At 39.0% G+C, this 19,735-nt stretch overlaps 1 protein-coding gene and 1 pseudogene across 3 annotated transcripts in view; one reads left to right on the top strand and one right to left on the bottom strand.

Annotated features, from left to right (window-relative positions):
- Positions 1-19,735, bottom strand: part of LOC309632334 (calcium-independent phospholipase A2-gamma) — a 142,712-nt gene that overhangs the window by 76,626 nt on the left and 46,351 nt on the right. The window lies entirely within an intron of this gene.
- Positions 116-12,594, top strand: LOC309632366 (putative G-protein coupled receptor 141 pseudogene; annotated as a pseudogene). Its single transcript has one exon. The product of its transcript is annotated as a putative G-protein coupled receptor 141 pseudogene (transcript).

The following is a 19,735-nucleotide window of genomic DNA, read 5'->3' as shown; positions in this document are numbered from 1 at the left end:
ACGGGCCCAGTTGCTCCGCGGCATGTGGGATCTTCCCAGACCAGGGCTCGAACCCGTGTCCCCTGAATTAGCAGGCAGACTCTCAACCACTGCGCCACCAGGGAAGCCCGAGAGTTTATTTTTAAGGGTCTGGTGAGATTTTGAGTAAAAGGTGATCGGTGAAATTGCTCCTCATCCTAACTGTAGCCCACAAAGAAAGCGAAGAGTTCTGTAATTACCGGTGTAATAAAGACAAAGTTATTATTTTTTTCTGCTTAGCCAGAAGGAAATCTGAGGTTTCTTTGAAGGCTTGAGATGTGCTCCTTGGAACTGGAGACTCTGAAATCTCTGATGGCTAATGGTATTTATTTGAGTTCTCTGAATAGTCAAAGCATGAACTAGGTTACCATAGGGCCCATTTTGACTTGAAAATTCAAAACCAGTATATCCCCATGGCCAGTCTCTCCTTTGTGGTCCAAGACCAGCATTTAAAAATTTTACCACGGAAATAAGCAAAAAGCTTCCATCGTTAACAACCCTAGTTTAATCCTATATTCCATCAACTACTGCCTCTTCCTCTGCCCATGCTGCCACAGTCAATGGGCACTTTTCAAACCTTAGCTTATTTGTCCTCTTGGCCAAATTTGACCCTGTTGACCTCACCCTCCTTGAAACACCTTTATTCTTTGGATTCCTCAACAACTCTTCTCCCTGGTTCTCTTCTGCCCCATCTCCCCCAGCTTCAAACACACCTGCTTATCCAACCAATGCTTGTTATTCTCCCAATAAAAGCTGGCAGCCTACAGCTAGGAAAGAGAGGAGGCGAGATCATGGGGACTAGGAATTATTTAATACATTGTGTTTTCCTTAGTAAATCTGTTCAATAGAACTTTCGAGCTCTTGAAATGTGACTGAAGAAGTGAATTGTTTTAACTTAAGTTAACTGAAATGGCCACAATGTGGAGAATGGCTACCATATTGGACAGTGTAGAGTCTTGCGACACCAAGGATGGTCCATGGTGCATGGTCCATGGGACCAGCAGCTTGTGAAACACCTGGGTACCAGTGAGAAAGTCAGACTCTCAGGTCTTACCCCAGACCTAATGAATCAGAATCTGCATCTTAACAAGATCGCCAAGTGATTCATAAGCACAATCACATTTGAGAAACATTGCTTAGAATGTTTAATTTTAAAGCACTATAGTGATAGACACCTGTTTATATCCTAGTACAGCTTGTGGATATTATTATACCCTGAAGAAGGTTCCTTTGGTGAATTTTTGCCAAGTCCTTCTTGACACATCAATCAGATACTTTGTTAATCATATCTTGATTGAAGTCCCTCTGGATATCAAAATACTAAGGTAATTCTTTTATTTCAGAAAGCAGTTGAGTTTAATCTGTTGACCTGAACTACAGCTCATTCTTCCGTCTAGCGTGTAGCATGTGTTAGTAAAACCACTACTCCCTTTCCTTTGTTCTGAGGAAGTATTATCTTCCTTTCATAAAGGAGTAGAATACAGAAGAGAAAAAAAAATTAAACCACATTGTACGGTAACCTCCAAAGAGGTAAACAGCTTGACTGGGAAATCAGATCACTCCCCAAGGTACGTGAGAAGATTCATACAAAGCATGTAAAGATCTGAAGCTAAAAAGAAGATTAGAGGAAAAGTTTATGTTGAACAAATTGTTTCCTCATTCTTGATTGAATGTCTCCATGCTCTGGGATGCTTCCAAGTGTTATAAGACTCAGTCATCTAAATAAGAGACAAGACTCTTTGGAATATGGTAAAGCTTCCAGATGTAGTGGCCTGGGAAATGGTCACTTCGGGCAACAGGGCAGGTCAAGAAAGGAGGGTGGGCCGGGAGTCGCAGATGCAGGGCATCTGTGTGGCCTCTACTCAGACTGCCTCTTTGGCCTCAGTTCCTTCTGTAAAATTTAGCACTTGGGTTTGTTAGACCCTCTTTTAGGTCAATTCCAGCTCTTACATTCAACCCTAGTCCCTGAGAACTTATAAGAATGAAGTTAAAATGATTAAGTTGTTTTCTCCAAAAGAAGGATTATTCCACAGCCACTTTTAGAAAATCATGTACATTTACACATTCATTCAACAAACACTGAATTCATTCAACAAGTATGCGCTGCACACTGATCTGGGCACTGGGAAGTGACAGTGACAGTGCAGTTAGGGTCAGTGAAATCCATCTTAGGAAAGTGGTAAATAAATCGGTAACTGCTCATTCTCAAACCTGGTTTACATGACCAAGCCACTGACTGAGACTTTGAAATGCCAGGCAGTGTTCTCTGTTTGATCTAAGGTCCAAAAGCTAAGTACACAGCATATCCTTAGATATGTTAGAGGGGGTATATCTCAGCGGAACAGAAGGCAGGCGATAGACCCATAATGAACAATTAAGAAATTAAAACATCTCATGGAAAATCACATGCAAAGACTTCAACCAGGGCAATGCGGTGGTCCCTGAGCAGTTGCCCAGCCCTGTGGCAGTCGGAGAGGGCTTCTCAGAGGTGCTAACACCAACGCTGAGAACAGAATGACAAGAGGCAGCCTGACATGCGGAAGTGAGAAAAGCACTCCGGGCAGAGAGACCCACAGATGCAAAATACACAATGTACAAGGACCTGGGTGGGCTCGAGGAGCAAAAAGAAACCGGAGAGATGGAGCATAGCATAGTGTGAGCTGAGGTTAAGCACGTTAACAGAGGGCTTCATAGACCAGCATAAATCCCTCTCTGCCTTCATTAGAGTTTTTTCCTTAATGTCTAATCTTAATCTCTCTTGTTTTACTTCAAATCAGTTATCCTTTTATCAGATGTAGAGAACATTGTGTCAGGACAACATACACCATTTATACATGTTTAAAGACCAACATCTAGGGCTCTCAACCATCCAAGGCTTTTGGGTGCCAACTTTGGTTTCATTATTTGAGACCATATCTATACTAGAAAATAAATGCCAGAAAATATTTAATTTAGAAAAAACAGGTTTCTTACAACATGCTTGTTTGATATGCTTCAGTTTGTGTGGCGTCTAAAGACGCTCCGAGATGCTGCCCTGGGTCACCTTCCTCAGGGCGAGGAGTGGGAGGGATAGAATGGCCTCCTGGGCCTCCATCTCCCATCTGGGAAATAAGGGGAGGGCTGGAATGCGCTGTCTGGACTCCTCTCATCTGAAATCTCACTGTCTCCATGAAAGAAAGTTACATTGTATCTGAGAGAGACCAAGGGAGCTAGACATAATCACAAAGGGAGAGAACTGAAGAGAGGAACTAGAATGCAGGTCCTAGAGTGAGGAGAGGTCCAAGGCCCAGGTGCTGCCTTGAATATCTAGGTCAGCTGAGCCTCTGTGTGTTTTGGATCAGACAGGGCACCGAGCCTGGCATTTCAGTGTCTTGGCTAATGACTTAGGAGTGTAAACAGGTTTGAGAATTAGCAGTTGCAGATTTTATCACCACTTTCCTAAGGACATTTCACAGTAGCAATTTAACAACTCTAGAAAGACAAGCGACCCCCACCCCATTCTTTCAGGAGCAGACACTGCCCACCAAATGGCCATCTCAAATGGCACCTCCCGTGAAGGGGGAAGATGGGGCAAGATGGTGACATCTCCAGCAGCATCTGCTTTGGACCTTCTCCTGCAGAGGACAGATGAACTTTTCCTTCTGAAAACCCACTCAGGCTTATCACCAATGCTAATGTCTTACTTTAATGGTTTGTCTGTGGGGCAAACAATATTTAAAGAAGAATTTTAATTCTCTAGGATTTTAAAATATACTTCTATTTAAAGATTAAGGTCCATTCCAAAAATAAGATTCCAGATATCACAGAGAAGTAGGTGGAGAATGAAGCTGTTGATTGCTAATGTGTCTGCAAGAGACAATCTCAAGTTCACCACGTGTGCATCATGCAGTGGACATGAAGGCTTGGAACGGGGTATGTATTTTTCATCCTTATCTGCTTTCTAAATAGGCCTGTGACCTTGTGGTAATTTTCTAAACCTCTGAATTGTGGTGGCTTCCTCTGTTAAATTAGAGGGTCATAAAGAAGACATACAGATGGCCAAGTGGCACATGAAAAGTTGCTCAACATCACTTGTTATTAGAGAAATGCAAATCAAAACTACAATGAGGTATCACCTCACAGTGGTCAGAATGGCCTACAAACAATAAATGCTGGAGAGGGTGTGAAGAAAAGGGAACCCTCATGCACTGTTGGTGGGAATGTAAATTGGTACAGCCACTGTGGAAAACAGTATGGAGGTTCCTCAAAACACTAAAAATAGAGCTACCATATGATTCAGCAATCCCACTCCTGGGCATATATCCAAAGAAAACCATAATTTGAAAAAATACATGCACCCCAATGTTTACTGCAGCACTATTTACAATAGCCAAGACATGGAAGCAACCTAAATGTCCATCAACAGATGAATGGATAAAGGAGATGTGGTACACATAACAATGGACTATTACTCAGCCATAAAAAAGAATGAAATAATACCATTTGCAGCAACATGGAAGGACCTAGAGATTATCATACTAAGTGAAATAAGTCGTACAGAGAAAGACAAATATCATATGATATCACTTACATGTGGAATCTAAAAAAAGATACAAATGAACTTATTTACAAAACAGAAACAGACTCACAGACTTAGAAACTAACTTATGGTTACCAAAGGGGAAATATGGAGGGGAAGGATAAATTAGGAGTTTAGGATTAACATATATACACTATTATATATAAAATAGATAATCAACAATGACCAACTGTATAGCACAGGGAACTCTACTCAGTATTCTGTATTAACCTATTTGGGCAAAGAATCTGAAAAAGAATAGTTATATGCATATGTATAACTGACTCACTGTACACCTGAAACTAACACAATATTGTAAATCAACTCTACTGCAATAAATCATATTTTCTCTAAAAAAAAAAAAACAAGGTTGTACTGTACTGAACTGGGTAATGTCTAAGCTCTCAAACTAAGGTTTTGTTATGTTCTTAAAAATCTTGGTACTCCTGAATGAAAAGACCTGAATTCTGAGTGTAGTGAGAAAAAAATATTAAATACAAGCATTCTTCTAGATGTGTTTTAAATATAATATACACACATTTTAGTACTTTGAATTCCTTACGTTGTCAGTGTGAATGCTATCAATTTGTGTGCTGGCTATAGTTCTGAATTATAGCCAACTTTTATTTTTAGGCTCCACTGTTGGTCACATCTATCTTGTTTCCCAGTTAGTCCTTCATCAGAGAAGTAACCTCTAAATATAGCATGGTTTCTATGGGAACATACTTTATCCCAAAGATTCCAGGAAACACATTTTATCTGAAAAATGAGACCTGCCAGATACTATGTCAAAATCCAGGCCTACAACCCAGATTTCGTATTTTTGAAATAATTTGATTTAAGGCGAGATGTTTAAAATGGGTTGAAAAATTGGTTCCATGAGCTGAGTTGAATTGGTACAAATTTGCTTTTGACAGTAAGACTTGGAAATCCCATCTTCTATTGAGCGTTTTTCTTGAAATAATTAAGCATATGGCTCTATTATGTTTAGATTCTGTTGTTTTGTATCTCTGTGGCTACAAGCACTTTTGGGTGATCATCTAGCAGATGGTGTAGGTGGAGATGATATTCATTCTTTCCAAAGCAAATGAAAATTTTATCAAGTTGTTACCTATATGTGGTCCATAATGAGTTTGCTTTACAGTTGACAGAGTTTTGGTCCTTTTGAATTCCTGTAGCTGAACAGTAATATGATTTGGGGCTGAATTTGCCCGCAACTGTTGAAGGCATGTTGGTCTCTTTCATCTTTAGGTGTACTAAACCCAACTTCCTTAAAATTATGCTTTGAGGTCTAAGCACAGCTAAAGGTGACTATGAAGTTAGAACAGGAAGTGAGAAGACTGACGTAAGAAAATTTACTTTTGAGAAAAAACGTGCCCTCTTGTGGAAGTTACATCACCAGACGGTCGAGTTTCAAAAGGAACCATATCTCCAAATGGCAGTTATTGAGGGAAAGGAGTCTTGGAAAGTGAAAGCCAGAGATATAAATATGTTGAGTTTACTGTTGAGAATATAAAAATCTCACACAGAGTACTTCTCTCAGTCATTCTTATACTGAATATGAAACATTTTGGATACAAGTGTGATAAGAAAGAGCACTGGCGAAAAAATACTAAGTTTTTCATGTTAATGAGAAAAGTTATTGCAAATAAGTCATTGATAGTGAAAATGAAAGTCTTAGCTTAGAAGAATACTTTGAATCTGTCTCACCACTAGCTGTAGAGCTACACATCCGTTTGTGGCCCAGACGGTTTATCTGGGTCCTCCATCTTGACTGTTTAACTTTGAAAGACCTCAGTCTAAAGCTTGAGCTCTTTGCCAGTTCATTATTCATCCCATGACCTCTCTTGACTGGAGACTTGATTCTAGCAAACCATTCTTATTACCTGTTCTGATGTAGATCACCAGCAAATGACCAAAGTGCCTTGTGTCTTCCACCAGCAGCAGATCATAAGAGGAAAAGAACAAGTAAGTAGTTTGGATGTTCATTTAAATGTTTCTGCATAGGAAACAGATCTAGAAATTTCAGTACTTGCTTTTTTTTTTTTTAATTTATTTTTATTGGAGTATAGTTGCTTTACAATGCTGTGTTAGTTTCTACTGTACAGCAAAGTGAATCAGCTATACGTATACATATATCCCCTCTTTTTTGGATTTCCTTCCCATTTAGGTCACCACAGAGCACTGAGTTCCCTGTGCTATACAGTAGGTTCTCATTAGTATCTATTTTATATATAGTATCAATAGTGTATACATGCCAATCCCAATCTCCCACTTCATTCCACCACCCCGCTTCCCTCTTGGTATCCATACGTTTGATCTCTACATCTGTGTCTCTTTTTCTGCTTTGCAAATAGGATCATCTATACCATTTTTCTAGATTCCATATATACGTGTTAATATACGATACTTGTTTTTCTCTTTCTGACTTATTTCACTCTGTATGACAGTTTCCAGGTGCATCCACGTCTCTACAAATGACCCAATTTCATTCCTTTTTATGGCTGAGTAATAGTCTCAGTACTTGGTTTTTTTAATTAATTAATTAATCTATTTATTTATTTTTTTGTTTGTTGAGTTTTTGAATTTTATTTTATTTTTTTATACAGCAGGTTCTTATTAGTTATCCATTTTATACATATTAGTGTATATATGTCAATCCCAATATCCCAATTCATCCCACCTCCCCTTCCCCCCTTGGTATCCATACGTTTGATCTCTACGTCTGTGTCTCTTTTTCTGCTTTGCAAATAGGATCATCTATACCATTTTTCTAGATTCCATATATATGTGTTAACATACGATATTTGTTTTTCTCTTTCTGACTTATTTCACTCTGTATGACAGATTCCAGGTCCATCCACATCTCTACAAATGACCCAATTTCATTCCGTTTTATGGCTGAGTAATAGTCTCGGTACTTTGTTTTCATGAGCAAAAATTTCCAGGGGTTGGTGGTCGTAAGGGTAAGGTCCTGAGAGCAAGGAAAAGTGATGATCCAACTTCCTCCCTTCCCTATGAATTTATCTCAATGCATTTAAATATTTATAGCATGATTCTGAGAGGTAACTAAAAAAGGATGGCATTGTATGTTTATGATATATCTTTGTGTACATTATAGAGGGAGAAGTGGCATTGATGCTTTGATGACCTAGTTCATGTCAGGGAATTTGTTGGGTCTTTAGACATGCAATTTAACTTATTTCTCATAACATCCTTACAAAATAGATCTCATTCCCATATTTGCGACTGAAGAGGCAACTTCAGTGTTAATTATTTGTCCCATTATTAGCCAGCTAATAACCTATTTCCAAACGTCACACAGCCTTGGCAGTTGTGTCCATTTAAACTGGTGGGACCTGATAAATTATTTAAGTTTTCCTTGCTTTAAAGTCATATCAAACTTAAATCTCGTCTGCTTAGACTTGAGGACTACCAAAATTTTAAAACTAAGTCAGTAGTATCGTATTTGTTGTTCATAAGTCACATAAAACTATTTTGTTTCACAGAAAAAGTGTACACGCATTATGCATTTTATATATATATATAAGTGTGTATATATATATATGTATATATATATAGTTTGCTAACATGCATATTTCAGCACATAAAGTTTAGATTGTTATGCAAATTATGTATCTAAGTTACAATAAAATCTCATTTGAGAGTAGTCAATGTGACGGGTCCAATATAATTTTTCATAAATGAAAATTTAGTTATTCTAAGAAGATTCCATAGTAGCAGAAGAAAAATTCTAAGATATTTAGACGTTCACTGTGGAATAACTTCTCCCTCAGATACAAACGCTCAGACACTGCTTCTGGCCAGGTGGGCAGCAGATACGTGAGGAAAATGGACACACATCCTTCCAGAGAGGAAAGTCTGACCTGTTGATGCCTGGGTCTCATACCATCTGATCAAAGGTCTGAAAAAGTTTGCTTTTAATTGTAGGATATTTATTAAATGCTTAATAATGCAACAATTTTATGTAACATAACTGTGTATCTGCCCTATGTAGACTAAGGAGAAAGAGGTAAATAATGTCTTTTTGCTTTTGTTGTTTCACCTTAAGAATCATAACTTTATGTGGCTTTTTTTTTTTTTTCAGTTATAAAGCTGTCTCAAATGCACTGACTCATTTCATTGTCCAGTGACACAGGCAGTGTGACTTTTGCATTTCATAGCCAGAGCTCCGTGAGGCCAGGAGACTTATACACACCCTAACAGCAACCAAATGGCCAAGTGACACTTAGATGCAGGAAAGCACAATGCCAAGCAGTCTGTCTCTCTGTTATATGATCACTACCTCTTATGCATCCATACCTGAAAAACTTAAGTGAAAACTAAACAGAACCCACCCCCGAACCCCACCTTTTTACCAAAATGTAACATACCAGTCCAGGGAAAGTTTCAGAGTTTGGAAGAAGAGTGCAGGTAATATGTATATTATATGCTTCTCCTTCCCCCAAAGCTGTTCACAGGAAATATTTTAAAGTGTCTGATATACCTTCTTCCAATAATTACATGTGATTTACATGGTCTTCTCTGCGGTATCTCAAACTGGATTTTCTGACAATAGGATGGACGGCCTTTATAGATCTGATATGAACAAGTGTTGGGTGTATACAGACCCTGCCTTTGTTTAAAATTTATTTTGTTCATCATGAATTTTTTGCATTAATTTTGATTTTTAAAAACATTGCATGAGACTGTTATTTATTCTGATGACTGAGTCTCTAGGCCTTCCTTAAACTTTACGCCAGAGGCTAATATGTCTTACACTCATCCCCGCCCTGGTGAGTTTAGACATATCTGTGAGGAGAATGCCTGAGCGCACAGTTACAAGCTTTATATTCAGACAGTCTTATTTTTGTCATTTTGTTTCACTCTCTTTGTCTCTTCAATATCTTTGGGTAATTAAGACGAGTCTCTGACAATACTTATTGGGTACCCAGTTTTAGGCTTGTAAACAGTGGGCTGGGATGGCAAAACAAGACCATTCAGGAGCAGTTGCTGCGCAGTTTCAACATATCCGTTCTAATTTTGTAAAACTTTTGGTTTAGGGGTTTATGGTCTTCTAAGCATTTTGTGGTGAAATATGGAGCTGATCAATACAACCACCCTGTCAAACGCTTCCAACATAGACCCGGGCCGCTGCGACAGGCACTGCAGGATGATTCTCATTACGCTCTACAGCGCGGTTTTGCTGGGAGGTGTTGCAGGAGCGATTACGATGTCTTGTATGATGCTCAAAAGGAACAGCCAATCAATGATTGCCACCATCGTTCTCAATATCATAGTGCTACACTCCATCCTCCTGGTCAGCCTTCCCTTTCGCCTCAGCTATTATATATCAGTCGTCTGGGAGTTTGGATTCTTCACCTGCCGATTGGTTAGCAGCATAATATATGGTCATATGTACTTCACCTTTGCTTTCTATGTGGCCATCATCATACTCCGATTGCTCATGTATTTTAAGAAACTCCAAATGCAGCAGTTCCAAAAGTACCATGCGGTGGTTTTAAGCATTATTATTTGGATGGTGGGTGGCGTCATGTTTTTGCCAATATTTTTTTTACAATATGGCACCCATCCAACTTACTCAGAGCAACGATGCTTCGAGTTCTACAAAGACCTCAACCACAGGGAATGCATTATCTTGAACTACTCTATGACCATCATTATGATGACAACGGTTGTGACCCTCTTTCTGATACAGATGGGGGTTATCGTTCAACTGGTAAAGACTCTTTGGCCCGACATGTGGGCCCATCAAGAATGCAGAGCTCAAATCAAGAGCTTCTTCTTCCTCCTCGTAATAGTGGTCTGTTTTGTACCCCACCATGCCTTCCGGGTACATTTCATTCAACATTATTCAGAGATAGAAAATTCTGAGTTAGTTCTTTATAATGAAATTTTTGTTGCTTTAACTACTGCTTGTTGCCTGGATATGCTGTGTTTCGTAGGGGGTGTTATCCATTAAATACTATGTTACTTGCTTTGTAATCAGTTTTTCGCTATTGTGATAAAATAGTTTCGATTCAGTGGGTGCTTCCATGACTTCGAAATTTTTCAAATTCTTGCTCTTAATCATCATCAAAATTATTTTTCCATGAAAAGGTAATGAAGATTGATTGTTTCCCTCTTCTCGGAGAACTGTTATCAGTTCTTCATTAACAAAGAATATGTTTGATCACCTTAACTCTACACAAGTTGACCCCGACCATCCAGACTCAACCCCTACCTTTTCTTCCTTGCAGTGTTTACTTCCGCTAAACACAGCTATTGCCTTTCCCCATGCACTCTCCAGGCTGTTCTCCTCTTTGCATTTACTCTCACTGAGCTTTGATAGTAGAATGTTCTTTCCCTCTATTTCTAAATTATTCTTCAAGGTCCAGAGAACCTGAAGATAAAGACTCTACAGAAGCCTTAACTTATTCAACTTATACTCAACTTCTTGAAAATTTCTGATAGCCAGGAAAGCTATGGCCGCTGGCTGTGGTATTTGTAGGAAAGGATTACCTCAGATAGTCAAGAGACTTAGAGGAAATTCTTTCGGGACTGATGGGGTATTGATGTGGTTTGATTCTGATTAAGGTATAGTAGGTAGTCAGGAAGCCGAGGTTACGTCCCAGATCTACCTTCCCAGACATGGATCCATGAAGCAGGAAAAGAAACAGGAAAAAGTGGAAGCCAGCTGGACTTAGTTTAAGCGTGATGGCAGACTGTATTAGAGCCATGCCTTTCAGACTGTGGGACTGTCCTTAAGCTGGTTCAAGGCATCCTATACGACCAAGTAATTTTATACAATTAAAATCAACACTGGTATCAGTTAAAGTCATTAAAACAACCAAGACAACCAACTCAGAACTCAGATTCTACTTATCAAGTACAGACATTGATATGCCCTTATGCTTTGCTTTGCTTATAATTATGCTCCATAAAGAGGACTTACCACTTCTTCCAACTCATTCTGGATTTTGGAGAAAACTGAAAAAAATCCACCAATAATTACAAATGTACATGTATCTTAAAATTGGCTTTTGAGTTTCCATTTCCACATGATTTTCTACTGGGTCTATCAGGCAGAAAGTCAAATAGATTACTTGAAAAGGAGGAAAAATGGTACCCCTTGCACCAGGGAGAAATGATGCAGTATCTAAAGTTCACCATACTGTAAGGTCAACATCATAAACCTGTTATATGGGGACAATCTTTTTTTTTTTTTTCTTTTCTTTTTTGGCTGTGTTGGGTCTTCATTGCTGTGCACAGGCTTTCTCTAGTTGCGGCGAGCGGGGGCTACTCTTCATTGCGGTGTGCAGGCTTCTCATTGCGGTGGCTTCTCTTGTTGTGGAGCATGGGCTCTAGGCGTGCGGGCTTCAGCAGTTGTGGAACACGGGCTCAGTAGTTGTGGCTCACGGGCTCTAGAGAGCAGGCTCAGTAGTTGTGGTGCACGGGCTTCATTGCTCCACGGCATGTGGGATCTTCCCAGACCAGGGCTCGAACCCGTGTCCCCTGCACCAGCAGGCAGATTCTTAACCACTGCGCCACCAGGGAAGTCCGACAATCTTTTTTTTTTTTTTTTTTTTTTTTTAATGCATCTGCTTTTGAGCAGTAGTCTTCACAGTGGGAGTGGGAACAATAATAATTTAGTGGAATGCAAAAAGAGCAGTAGAAGAAATTTATTTCTATTTATTTTCTATTAAAATATAGTATGGGGCTTCCCTGGTGGTGCAGTGGTTGAGAGTCTGCCTGCCAATGCAGGGGACACGGGTTCAAGCCCTGGTCTGGGAAGATCCCACATGCCGCAGAGCAACTAGGCCTGTGAGCCACAACTACTGAGCCTGCACGTCTGGAGCCTGTGCTCCGCCACGAGAGAGGCCGTGATAGTGAGAGGCCCGTGCACCGCGATGAAGAGTGGCCCCCACTGGCCGCAACTAGAGAAAGCCCTCGCACAGAAACGAAGACCCAGCACAGCCATAAATAAATAAATGAAAATAAATAAATAATTTTAAAAATATATATAGTATGTTGTGCTGATATTCATAAAGGAACTACAGCAATGCATGGGTATAAACTATGAATATTACTTTATGGGGATGTGTACAAATTTTTTTTAATGATAAGGATGTAAGATCAAAATAACCTGAAATCCACTCTTCCTGAAGACTATGCAAGCAATGACAATATTCTCTCTCAAAAGGTTTTTCTCTTAGGGATAAGACTGCTCTTTGTTTAGTGAAGTATCTTGATGAAATGTAACGAAATGTAACTACCAAGATAATACAGAAAAACAACATATCAGGTATTACTATCAGATACCTGACGAATGTATTTGTACAGACCATCTATTATTGCCCTTGTCAAACTGCCTTATAATTATTTGTCTGTATGTAATCATCTCTTATACTCCTCACACTTCAGACCATGAGATACTTGAGAGCAAGGAATGGGTCTTATCTGACTGTATATATTTAATCCTACCCTGCAAATCAAACCACTCTTGAAGCTAGAAAAGGGTGGAATCAGACACTGGGGGCTGGATATTGTGAAATCTGGAATTGTGAATTCTGTCCTCAAGTAGTAATCATCTGTTCATGAGCCCTCTGCCTAGGGTGGAAGCTGCTCACACAACAGATAATAAACCAGTGACCTCATAAGTCTGGTCAGATGGAGGTTTGTGCAAGTGTCTCTCAATCTGGATGATGATAAACAATGATATTTCAGAGTGAAAATTATTGAGATGGAGAGTACTCTAGATTTCAGAGATCAACCAGATCAAGGATAGATCTTCTGATTAATTGATTTCACTGATAATTTTCTTTTCCTCTCAACCAGTTATTTTGCCACTTGATTGCAAATAGATATTCAATAAAACTCTGTGCATAAAAAGTTACTATTAAGTCCTCCATTTATAAGGAACTACAACAAAGATAAACTCTCTATCTACTTTACTAATACTAAACCCAGAATCTTCAGTGCTTCAGTCTTAGAAAGGGGCTATCAGCTGGATCAACTACTCTGAGCTGATCCGGTCAAGGTCCCATGAGGAAATGATGCTCCACACAAATCAGGATAATTCAAGGATAACTCAATGATGAGAACTAGTTATAAAGAAGTGGATACAATGCAGGGAAACCAAAAACAATGGTACTGCAGGGCTAGCAACCATAGTGCTGCCACTATCCCTATGCCCAAAATGGTAAACAGGGAGAGTGGTGACCAAAAGCTGGAAATAGGAGTAACATGCAGTGAGCTGCTTTGAAAGAAGCTATGACCTTAGGCTGACAAATCAATCATCTCAAGGCAAAGCTGCAGAAAATAAACCAGTGGAATAAATACCACCATCTTATTCTTCTCCATCCCTCCAATGTTTTGGATGTTCTCTGTTGGCTGAATTCACCAGAAGCCAGAAGGCAAGGGAGACTGTTGAGGTGGTTCATACAAGTTAGCTTCTCTGGGCAGACAGCAGGGTAGAGAATCATGGAGAAAAATGTTGACAAACCCCTGCTTTCAAAAATATTCCTTAATGAGGTCATTGCTCCTAAAACAGAAGCAAAAAGCAGAGATCAAACTTGGTAGTAAGATGTGATTTAAAAAAAAAAACAAAGATGATAAAATATAAGCTGGCACATTTCAAGGAATAAGCAACAGAAAAATTTCAGAAATGAAGGTTGTATTGAAAAACCTCATAAAAGAGAACTGAACTGTTTAAAACATAGTAAAGAACCTGGAGATCAGGATCAGTAAAAGCAAACATAATTATATGAAAAAATTTTTTTAAATTGAAAAGAATTAGCATGACAATGATGGTTGTGGAACACAGAAAGGGAGTTCTAATACACACATTGGTATCTTCTTATTAGTTGTTATTTCATCTTTTTTTACAAATACACTTTTGCTGGGTATAGAATTCTAGGTTGACAGTTCTTTTCCTCCATTATCTTCTCACTTAGAGCTTTGGTTTCAGGGTAATTCTGTCCTCATAAAATGAGTTTGGAAATAGTCCTCTTCTATTTTCTGGAAGAGTTTGAGAAGGACTGGCATTAAGTCTTCTCTAAATGTTTGCTGGAATTCACTTTTGAAGTCATCTGATCCTGGATTCTTCTTTCTTGCAATGTTTTTGATTACTGATTTCATTTCTTTACTTATAGATCTGTTGAGATTGTCCCTTTCATCTTGAATCATTTTATGTAATTTGTACGTTGGTGGGAATTTATACATTTCATCTAAGTTATCCAATTTATTAGTGAACAACTGTTCATAGTATTCTGTTAAAATCCTTTTTTATTTCTGTAAGCTTGGTAGTAATTCCCCCACTTTCATATCTGGTTTTGTGTATTTGTGTTTTCTCTCTTATTTTCTTTGTCAGCCTAGCTAAAGGTAAGTCAATTTTTGTTATCTTTTCTAAGAATCAACTTTCAGTTTTGTCGATTCTCTCTGTTCTTTATTTTATTTGTGTACACTGTAAATTTCATTATTTCCTGCCCTCTACTAGCATTCATTGTAATTTTACCTGGTTGGATGTTGGATACTTCTGTATTTTTATAAATATTCTTGAGCTTTCTTCTGGGTTGCAGTTTGATCCTTTAAGGTGTTGTTTTTAAGATCTATCAGGCAGGTCCAGAGCAGTATTCCATCTAGGGCTATTTATTTCACACTATTCAGGCAAGATCTTCTTGAGTACTATACCTAATGTCTCATAAATTATTAAATTCTTCAATCTGTCTGGTGGGAACATGTACTATTTCCAACCCTACGTGAGCAATGGGCACAATTCCCACTAATCCTCTTATATTCTTCCTTCCCTAGACAGATCAGTACTCAGCTGAATACTCAGGAAGGGATGGTTATATAAATGCCTGGAGTTCTCTCTCTGCTTTGCTCTCTCCTTTCTGTTACTCTGCTCTGAAAATTCTAGCTGCCTGGATTCTCAGCTCAGCCTCCTCAACCCAGGAATTCTGCCTGGTTCCACCTGGGTTCTCCCTCCCTATGTGGCAAGCTAGAAACTTACAAGGCAGTAAACTGAAGCCGTCATAGGGTTCATCTCCTTTATTTCCCATCTCTCACTGATCACTGCCCTTCTTTACCTGATGCCCATCCAAAGCCTTGAAAACCATTGTTACATGTATTTTTTCAGTTTTTTTTTATTGTTCCAGGTAGTATGTTAAATCTGGTCTCTATTATTCCATCTTGGCCAGAATCACAGGAATTTAATATATGACAACATGTCATAGCTATGCATGACCTTCTTTCTTATTCTGTGGGCTGAGCAATTTGTCTCAGATGATATCATGGTGCTAAGATGACCTACATATAGATGCTGTAATCAAATTTTGTTTCTTTCTTTTATTGATCAATCACTGAATCATCCGTGTAAAAGGATATCAGCATTGATCATCTGAAAACATTTCAGTCATGTAATTCTTTTCCCTTGCCCATGCCCCCCCTATCTCCCCTGCATTCTTTCTCCACCATCTCCATTCAATTCTTAACAGAGATAGGAATTTTTGTGAAAAGCTACTTTTGCAAGTTTTAGGTAGATTGGACTTCCACACAGGTTTGCTAATCAAAATATTTTAGAGTTATATCTTTGCGTGACAAAAGATAACAGTTACTGAATGTTCACCATAAGCTGGAGACTGCTCTAAGCATTTTATATCTTGTAAATCATTGAATCCACACAGCAGTCATTAAATAGGTTCTATTATTAGCTCCAGTAAAGACTACAGAGAGGTTAAGAAACTTGCCTAAGGTCACAAAGACTACCATATCTAATATTGTTTTATGGGGATTTCATAGAAAAGTGTGTGTGTGTTGGGCAGAGGGAGGAGCACAAATTAGCTAGAAAAAGCCTTAATGTAATAAGCTTTATTTATTCACAAATTACTGACCACACAGAGCAAGGGTAATTCTGATTGTGCTATTATTCAAACCTAACGCTATTGTGCACAAGGGCTTTTGCCCGACTACTTGTTTCCTGGGGATTCACCAATTCTGTGGATCACAATGCTGCTCCTGATTTACCTGTCAATAGAGGTAATGAGTCTTCTCTTTCCATCTTGCCATCCTAAAAGCTGAACTCATGATTTTCCCTCCAGGTCTGATCCTCCTTTCACATCCCTCATTCATGTGAAATGAATTCACATGAATTCACATTCATTCACTCACCCAAACTTGAAACTCAGGAGATTTCTATAATTTCTCCTACCTGCTCCCTACGAAGCACCCCTGAGTCCCATTCATAACTTCACGAGTCTGTCTCTTTCACACTGTACTTCTGGTCTCTGCCTTCACTGAGGTCTTTAGCCCTCCTCTCCTGGGTTGCTCCAACAGTCCTCTGTCTATTACCTCCTGGTCCACCTCCCCAACCACATCTGCTTCAACTGCCAGGCTGATGTCACCATGGTTTTCCTAGTATTGAAAACTTTTTATGTCAATCATGGATTGTAAATCCTCCCACTTTAAACTTTGAGAAGCTTGACATTGTTTTCACATGGAGCCCATATGTACTATCTTGCTTATGGGACCTTCTGTGTTCCAGTCACAGTTGCCCTTTCCAGGCTCATCACGACCCCACGTGGATCCTTAATTTCAGGCAGAGCATCACATTCATAGTTCTCTCTATGTGTCCGACTCTTTCATCTCTGTGACTCGGCACAGCCTGTTTTCTCCACCTTGAAGTCACCTTCCTCCCTCGTCCTCCCTTCATCCCAACAGCCTCACTCTATGGTCCATGCTCAGTGCTACCTTACCTTCTGTTCTCGCCTCCAGTCCTTTTTGGAGAGCAGAGGGAGTAATTAATTATTTTTTTTTGTCTTTTGCAAAGGCTCACGGACCAGATCCCATGATGCCCCTTCCTTGTTTCCAGACTGAGTTATGAACCTTCTCATTAACTAATTCCCCATTATCCTATGCAGACCTCTATCATATCAACTTTCCTCTGGCATGCTAAGACACGGTGCCAGAGACTGAGAGCAGAGAAGAAACTAAATGATATTTCTTTCTATGTCTTGTGTCTTCATTATTCTCAGAGCCTTAATTTTGTATTTAGTGGGAAAAGAGAATATTATTATTCAGATGACATTTAAATTGGTATCAAAATCTGGAATTTTTTATCTAAAGGAGATAGGGAAAATTAACAAAAATATGCATATATTTCTCCTAGATAGACTAGTTTGTTTCTATCTCTAGCTCAAGTAATGAACTGAAAGTAAATCCCTAAACTATTTATTTTCTTTATAGTCTAATTACCTGCACCAGATCACTTGCATTTAAAAATAGGAGATCTGTGTACCCTCACTAAGGAGTTTATAAATGTGTCAAGAATACCTGCTATTTCCAAATGTACTAATTTGCCAACTAAGTTTTGAGTGTTTATGTGCAAGTGATGAGGCCAGGTGCCAGAGAGAACCACAAGAGGAAGAAAGTAAAGTGAAAATAATTCAGCAATTCAGCTACCCAGTTCCTCTCCTCTGGGTTTTCATGTATATTCAGAGATCCAGAGAACCTACAAGTAAAACAGTAAGGTGCTGATAAACTTATGACCCAAGAAAAAAACTGAATACTATAGATAGTGCTGCACGAGGACCAAAAAAAAAGGCAGGTCAGGGCAGGAAAGAGCACTTTGAATGTAACTTGAAAGATAATGTCAAATACATACAAGAAGCAAAACAAACTACTACTAGATCCTTCAGGAGTAACACTCTCAGGGGGTCTTTGGCATTTCTAACTTACACTCTTCTATAATCAAATATAAATATACTTTCTTTTAAATAACATTTTCAGAGTGCACTTGTCCTTGAAGTCTATACTAGGAAGACCCAAATCAAAAGCTCAACAAGTTTATGTTTCAAAGCCTCAACAGTCAAGCTTTTTGCAATTAGTAGGAATGATGTTTAAAAACTCAATTTCACCTATTGCCTTGCATGTCTTGAACACTGGTAAATGTCTGTGATCATTTGAGAATAGATTGAAGCTTCTTTTTGTAGCAGTGATGTTTTTCCTTAAATAGTAAAATCATTATGTGAAGACTTTGAAACAGGTGCATGAACAGTTGTGGCACCTACTAAACGCTTCCTGTAGGTGCTGCACAATAACATCTTTTTGGGTTAATACGAGAAATTTCATTAAAAAAAATTTCCAAGTGCTGCACATGGGTTGGAGTACAGGAAGCAACTATAGGGTTAAGAGATGCAATTGACCTTTGTAGACAGGATCCTTATTCCCATAATGGACCAAGTAGATGAGCAGAATTACCTACAAGAGGATTTCTGAACAGGACCTTACAATCAAGGATATATATCAAGGGTACGTATTGTCTCTACACTTCACCTTCTGGTGTTATAGAAGGAGTGGTATATATTTTTGATAACTGCTATTTCACCAGGGTTAGGTTGTCAGTAAATTTACTCTTAGGTTCAACCCAATAGCTGGCATAGAGGAAGAGGCTCCTAAAGAGGAAAGTTCTGGCACCTGTGTTGCTGCCAACATGAGCCCAAAGGAAAACTTTGGTTCCCCAGAGGTTAATCAGATGGCTTTCTGGGGGAACTTATGAGAAGAACTGGGATAAAAAAAACTAAAGCTTGTGAAATGGGCTCCAGAAATTATGTGACTAACTGTTAGCCTAAAATCAAGAAATAGTTATGTATGTTAAAAAAAAACAAACTGCGAATGGAGCAGTGCATGGTGTGAGGTGTGTTCCCAGGCTGCTCAGAATCAGGACAAACATGAGCAGGGAATGTTGGTAGTCAGAGTTGTATTTGTCTTTCTCCAGCAAATCAGAGAAATAAAAAGTTCGTGAGAAAGATGCCACCTTAGAAGAACAGAGTGACCCATGTGAAACTTGCTTAAAACAGGGAATTAAACTGGAAGCTACACACACAACTTGTACTCCAAGTATAGATATTACTAGTGAGTTCACCCCCATAAAAGTGGGTACAAAGTAATTCCCAGGCCAAGTCAGCCACTCACCCTGTCTATTACCCTCTGAGGAGGGGTGATGAGAAAACACTCATCCTGGGGCAATGGGGAAAGGAAGTTAGACCACTGGAAAGGCAGTAGCTAAGGAAGCCTCAGAAGCACCATCTCTAAAAATTATCTGCTGCAGGAAATTAAAGAAAACTTGAGGAAAGTTTGATTTTTTTAAGCAAAGAATCA

This window comes from Balaenoptera borealis (assembly GCF_965194805.1).
Source record: "Balaenoptera borealis genome assembly, chromosome: 7".
NCBI classification, from domain to species: Eukaryota; Metazoa; Chordata; class Mammalia; order Artiodactyla; family Balaenopteridae; genus Balaenoptera; species Balaenoptera borealis.
This window is presented reverse-complemented; position numbering and strand designations above follow the sequence as displayed.